A 7,088-nucleotide genomic window follows, 5' to 3' on the forward strand; every position below is an offset into this window, starting at 1 on the left:
GGTGGGGGCGGTGGGCAGGGCGGGTCTCAGGGGAGGGGCAGAGAGGTGGGGGCGGTGAGCAGGGCGGGTCTCAGGGGCGGGGCAGAGAGCTGGGGGCGGTTGGCGGGGCGGGTCTCAGGGGAGAGGCAGAGAGGTGGGGGCGGTGGGCAGGGCGGGTCTCAGGGAAGGGGCAGAGAGGTGGGGGCGGTGGGCAGGGCGGGTCTTAGGGGAGGGGGCAGAGAGGTGGGGGCGGTGGGCAGGGCTGGTCTCAGGGGAGGGGCAGAGAGGTGGGGGCGGCGGGCAGGGCGGGTCTCAGGGGAGGGGCAGAGAGGTGGGGGCGGCGGGCAGGGCGGGTCTCAGGGGAGGGGGTAGAGAGGTGGGGGCAGCAGGGAGGCCTTGGGGTAGGGGGTGGAGAGGCACAAGGAGGCCTTGGGGGAGGAGAGGAGCGAGCGGAAGGTGGACCAGCAGGCCTCAGCCACAGTGGAAGAGCGGGGCTGGGAAGTGGCCAATGGGAGTGAGGGCGGAGCACAGGTGGGGCCTCAGAGGGAGGAGAACGAGTCAAGGGGGTGGAGGGGGCAGGGCCGCCCAGAGGATTCAGGGGGCCTGGGGCAAAACAATTTTGGGGGCTCCTTCCATAAAAAAAAGTTGCAATACTCTAGAATCCTGTATTCTCGTGAGGGCCCTGCAGGGCCTGGGGCAAATTGCCCCACCTGCCCCCCCCCGGGCAGCCCTGCCCTCAGCCTCTCCTCGTAAGTCCCCTGCCCCCTCATCATTTTTGTTGCCCTCCCCTAGACTCTCTCCAATTTGTTTCTGTAGTGGGGGGGCGAAAGCTGGATGCAATGCTCCAGATGTGGCCTCACCAGTGCCGAATAGAAGGGAATAATCACTTCCCTCGATCTGCCGGCAATGCTCCTACTAATCCAGCCAATATGACCAGGTACCCATATTGAATGCAGACCCAGCAATATTTGATAAATTGGTTACTGTCCATTCAGGAGGTTATTTCCCACCTATTCATAAATAATGAAGATGCTCTAAGCGGCGGGGAGAGAGCTGTCCCGTCCGTGTAGTTAATCCATCTCCCCGAGAGGTGGTAGCTCTGTCACTGGGGGAAGCTATGTGGGTGGGTGTGCAAGCTGTGGTGTTTACATGGATCTATAAGTTTAATCAAACCCCATTTTTAAAAGCACTGTGGGCTTGGAACAGAACAGGAGATCGCTGAGGCAGGGCCTGTCCTTCAAAATCTTTAAGATCTCTGACTTACCTACACATCAGTCATGGGGGTATAGCTTAGTGGTAGAGTGTTTGACTGCAGTTCAAGTGGTCCTTGGCTCAAATCCAAGTGCCCCCTTACAAACCTCTTCCTTCAACAAAAATAATGGCATTTCCATTATGTTCAGGAGTTCCACTGAATAGGGATCCCTGAAATGAATAGGAACACTCAATGTTTTCCTGTGCAAATGCATAAAAACCTAGCAAACATGCCTTCACTGAAATCAGTTCCAATCCTCTAAAGGATTAAAGAATCCTTATTGAAGTTGCAGGAAAAAAACATCCCGATGTGTAGAAAGAATAGTAAATATGGCAGGCGACCAGCTTGGCTTAACAGTGAAATCCTTGCTGATCTTAAACACAAAAAAGAAGCTTACAAGAAGTGGAAGATTGGACAAATGACCAGGGAGGAGTATAAAAATATTGCTCAGGCATGCAGGAGTGAAATCAGGAAGGCCAAATCACACTTGGAGTTGCATCTAGCAAGAGATGTTAAGAGTAACAAGAAGGGTTTCTTCAGGTATGTTAGCAAAATGAAGGAAGTCAAGAAAAGTGTGGGCCCCTTACTGAATGAGGGAGTTAACTTAGTGGACAGAGGATGTGGAAAAAGCTAATGTACTCAATGCTTTTTTTGCTTCTGTCTTCACAAACAAGGTCAGCTCCCAGACAGCTGCACTGGGCAGCACAGCATGGGGAGAAGGTGACCAGCCCTCTGTGGAGAAAGAAGTGGTTCAGGACTGTTTAGAAAAACTGGACAAGCACAAGTCCATGGGGCCGGATGCGCTGCATCCGAGGGTGCTAAAGGAGTTGGCGGATGTGATTGCAGAGCCATTGGCCATTATCTTTGAAAACTCATGGCGATCGGGGGAGGCCCTGGTTGACTGGAAAAAGGCTACTGTAGTGCCCATCTTTAAAAAAGGGAAGAACGTGAGCGCCAGGAGGAACCTCTTTCGAGTTTTCTCCTTCCCTTTTAGTGATTTTACTAGAAAACAGCCGTCCCTGTTTAGAAGGTAAGAGCCTCCTCGAGGTGTGAAACCTGTTCAGTCTGATTCATCTGGTGACAGTTGAATTCTAGGCATGGAAAACATGAGCTTAAGGAGGCAGAATTTTATTCCACACCTGGGATATTGTCCCTTAGCATCACTGGGGACATTGGGGTTTGTCCTTTTTGTTTTACCTTTTCCTCCATCCATCCCTCCCTCCTTTCTCTTTCTCTTTATCTCTTGCTTCTTTTGTCCTTTCTCCTGTTCCCCTCCCAACACGAGGAGAGGGGTGTGTGTGTGTTGCGGGGGAGTGCTCTGCAGCTCCCACTGTGGGAGGTCCACAAAAAAATGTGGACAGTGACCTGGGCCGTCCTTTGGGCTCTCTGGTGAGAGCCCTCAGCCTCCCGTCCTCAGTCTCTACCCTGATTGGCTGAGCAGGGGGTTATTGACAGGGAGGAGAGTCAGGTCCTTGTTTTTCTCTTTTAAGACCAAGGAAATAAGTCAGAACTAGTTCTATGTTTGATGAATTTTGCTGCTTCTCTGCATTAATGGTCTCTGAGCAGCTCATGATTCTCTCTAACATTGCAGTTCTCCTCAAATACTTGCTGAATAATTCCTGTGCACTGTTGTTAGTCTGGATCTGAAAGCACTTTACTCAGGTCATTCAATGTCTGAAATTCAAGATCCGATGGTTAGTTTGAAAATCAGGCCTCTTGGGTCCTATTCCCAACTCTGCCCCAGTCTGGGCGTGTGACCTAAGAGAAGTCAATTCTCCTTTCTCAGCCTTAGCTTCTCCCTCTTTCAAGTAGGGATAATAATGATCCGCTCCTACCTACTTCAACACACTCACTCTTCCCCAACACACACACAGTCTCCACTCTGCAGTTGAAAAGCAGCTGGCAATCTAGTAGGATGCCCAGGGAACAATCGGGGAGAGAAACCTGCATCACTGAAAGTGCAGCCATGGAGACACCACACACCAGCCTTGCCTAGCTGGCAAAAATCAAACCTCCACAGAAACACCCTGTGGCTTCTAACCCAGCTCCCTAAGGCCTCAGCCACAACCACTTAACACAGGGGCCTTTCTACACTCTGATTCTGTTCTCACGGAAGGGTCATTTCCAATTGTTCACTCGGACCAGCTTCCCCAGCACACTCATTGCTGTGCAGCTCTGTACGTGTGGCCATGGCTGAACAGCCAGAGTTCCTGCCCATTTCCCTACTGGCTGGAGCATGGCTAGAGTGTGCTTGAGGTTAATGACGTTGCTGTAGATGGTTCGTTTCCTGCCTTGGCAATTCAGACAGTCCCTTTTCCCAACATATCTCCAGCACATCAGTCCCTGGCTGGGTCTCCTGGGAAGTGGAAAACATCCCTTGTCTGGCCCTGCCAAGGGGATCGTGCAGAGCTGAGACGTCCCTCGGCTTGGATCAAAGGGGGAGTTGGATGGAATTTATCACACAACCCTCCCTGCTCCCCAGAGCCCCATGGGGAGAAGCTAGAGAAGGGGGAGTCATTCCTCCCCTGCGCTCCCAGAAGAGCTGCTCGGACTCCTTCCTGCCAGCTACTCACCCCTGGATCCATCCTCAGTTCCTGGGATCTTCCTGCTCCAAAGGCTCCAGAGGCCTGGGGTGGGGGTGGGGAGGGCGTCACTGCACCGTCTGACACACAAGGGAGGTTTCTGGAATTGAAGGAAGGAGCAGAAAACGGAGAGGAAAGAAACAGAGAGAAAACGCCTCGTCTCTCCCCTCCCCCTCCCCCTCCCTGCAAGAAATGTTACCAAGGACCCGCGTGAGGGGAAATGGTGCCCTGGGCAAAACTTGTACTTGGGCCCTTCCCCATCGCCCCTGGACGATCCCCCTCCCCCTTTACCCCCAGCTCCTGCACTCCCGACCCTTGCACCTCCCCCACCCTTAACTCTGCCCCCTCCTGTGCCCTAACCCCTACGCTGTGTCCCCTCTGCCCTTAACTCCTGCACTCCCTCCTGTGCCCCCAGCCACTGCCCCCTCCTGCTCCCCTAACCCCTGCACCCCCTCCTGTGCCCCCAGACACTGCCCCTCTCCTTCACCCCCTTCACCCCAACCCCTGCATCCCCTCCTGTGCCCCCAGCCACTGCCCCTCTCCTACACCCCCTTCACCCCTAACCCCGGCGCCCCCTCCTGTGCCACCAGCCACTGCCCCTCTCCTGCACCCCTTCACCCCTAACCCCTGCACTCCCTCCTGTGCCCCCAGCCACTGCCCCTCTCCTGCACCCCTTCACCCCTAACCCCTGCACCCCCTCCTGTGCCTCCAGCCACTGCCCCTCTTCGGCACCCCCTTCACCCTAACCCCTGCACCCCCTCCTGTGCCACCAGCCACTGCCCCTCTCCTGCACCCCCAACCCCTGCACCCCCTCCTGTGCCACCAGCCACTGCCCCCTCCTGCACCCCTTCACCCAACCTCTGCGCCCCCTCCTGTGCCCCCAGCCACTACCCCTCTCCCGCCACCCCTACACCCTAACCCCTGCATCCCCCTCCTGTGCCACCAGCCACTGCCCCTCTCCTGCACCCCCTTCTACCCAACCCCCTGCTCCCCCTCCTGTGCCACCAGCCACTGCCCCTCTCCTGCACCCCCTTCACCCCAACCCCTGCACCGCCTCCTGTGCCACCAGCCACTGCCCCTCTCCTGCACCCCCTTCACCCCTAACACCTACACCCCCTCCGGTGCCACCAGCCACTGCCCCTCTCCTGCACCCCTTCACCCCTAACCCCTGCGCCCCCTCCTGTGCCACCAGCCACTGCCCCTCTCCGGCACTCTTCACCCCTAACCCCTGTTCCCCCTCCTGTGCCACCAGCCACTGCCCCTCTGCTGCACCCCTTCACCCCTAACCCCTGCACCCCCTCCTGTGCCTCCAGGCACTGCCCCTCTCCTGCACCCCCTTCACCCTAACCCCTGCACCCCCTCCTGTGCCACCAGCCACTGCCCCTCTGCTGCACCCCCTTCACCCCTTACCCCTGCACCCCCTCCTGGGCCACCAGCCACTGCCCCTCTCCTGCACCCCCTTCACCCCTAACCCCTGCACCCGCTCCTGTGCCACCAGCCACTGCCCCTCTCCTGCACCCCCTTCACCCCAACCCCTGCACCCCCTCCTGTGCCACCAGCCACTGCCCCTATCCTGAACCCCCTTCACCCCTAACACCTGCACCCCCTCCTGTGCCACCAGCCACTGCTCCTCTCCTGCACCCCTTCACCCCCAACCCCTGCTCCCCCTCCTGTGCCATCAGCCACTGCCCCTCTCCTGCACCCCCTTCACCCCTAACCCCTGCTCCCCCTCCTGTGCCACCAGCCACTGCCCCTCTGCTGCACCCCTTCACCCCAAACCCCATGACTCCCCTCCTGTGCCATCAGCCACTGCCCCTCTCCTGCACCCCTTCACCCCTAACCCCTGCACCCCCTCCTGTGCCACCAGCCACTGCCCCTCTCCTGCACCCCCAACCCCTGCGCCTCCTCCTGTGCCACCAGCCACTGCCCCCTCCTGCACCCCTTCACCCCTAACCTCTGCACCCCCTCCTGTGCCCCCAGCCACTGCCCCTCTCCTGCACCCCCTTCACCCCAAACCCCTGCGCCCCCTCCTGTGCCACCAGCCACTGCCCCTCTCCTGCACCCCCTTCACCCTAATCCATGCGCCCCCTCCTGTGCCCCCAGCCACTGCCCCTCTCCTGCACCCCCTTTACCCTAACCCCTGTGCCCCCTCCTGTGCCACCAGCCACTGCCCCCTCCTGCACCCCCTTCACCCGACCCCCGGTGCCCCCTCCTGTGCCACCAGCCACTGCCCCCTCCTGCACCCCCTTCACCCCTAACCCCTGCGCCCCCTCCTGTGCCACCAGCCACTGCCCCTCTCCTGCACCCCCTTCACCCCAACCCCTGCACCCCCTCCTGTGCCACCAGCCACTGCCCCTCTCCTGCACCCCCTTCACCCCCAACCCCCACACCCCCTCCTGTGCCACCAGCCACTGCCCCTCTCCTGTATTCCCGTGGGCAGCGGCATAGCCAGGTTCTCACATGAGGGGAAGCGAACACATAAAAAAAGGCACCACCCAACATATCAAATTACTAATTACATCCGCTCCCTCCCACTTCCTGCCCCCTTCAGAACCCCCAACATCCCCCCTCCTTGTCCCCTGACTGCCCCCTCCTGGGACCCCGGTCCCTGACTGCCCCCTAGAACCCTACCTGTCCCCTGACTGCCCCGACCCTTATCCACACCCCTGCCCCCAGACAGACTGCCAGGACTCCCACACCTATCCAACCACTCCCCGCCCCCTGACAGGACCCCCAATATACACCAAGACACACCCCGTAATCCAAAGTGGGGGGGCGGGGCAGGGACCACGCACTGCTCCTGCCATTGAGGGTACATGGGCAGCTGCTTCTGCCCTAGCACCTGGCTCTAGTGTGTAGCCAGAAGCCCTGGCGAGCAGGCGGAGGGATCCTGATAGCAAAGGGAGCGTTTGATTTTAGAGTCTGATCCCAACAGACCCAGCAGAGAACACAACAATAGCCCTGCCTCTGCCATCCCAGCACAGGGCCCATGAACAAGAGAGGCAGAAACGTGCTCAATACCGTGCATGGGGTGGAGAGGGAGCACAGACCAGGGACGGGGCATGGAGGAAAACCACAGAGAGGGAGAGAAGGAGAAAGTGAGGAAGGAGGAGAAGCCAGGACTGTGTTTCTGGAGGGAAGGCCTGGGGAGGGGCGTTCAGATGCAGCATGTTAATGAGCCCCTTGCAAACACAAGGGAAAGAAGCAGTGAAGGGTTTTAGCAGGACCTCAGACTATTGGTCAAAGACTATTGGTGGGAAGGTGGTGACCTCACA

The 7,088-nt window shown here is 58.4% G+C and overlaps 1 non-coding gene across 1 annotated transcript; it reads left to right on the forward strand.

The window, feature by feature from the left end:
* The first annotated feature begins 1,258 nt into the window (after positions 1–1,258).
* Positions 1,259–1,330, forward strand: TRNAC-GCA. Its single transcript has one exon. It is a non-coding gene; the product is annotated as a tRNA-Cys (tRNA).
* Positions 1,331–7,088: the final 5,758 nt, after the last annotated feature.

This window comes from Mauremys mutica, unplaced genomic scaffold (genome assembly GCF_020497125.1).
Source record: "Mauremys mutica isolate MM-2020 ecotype Southern unplaced genomic scaffold, ASM2049712v1 000470F_np12_subseq_174431:340995_obj, whole genome shotgun sequence".
NCBI lineage: Eukaryota > Metazoa > Chordata > Testudines > Geoemydidae > Mauremys > Mauremys mutica.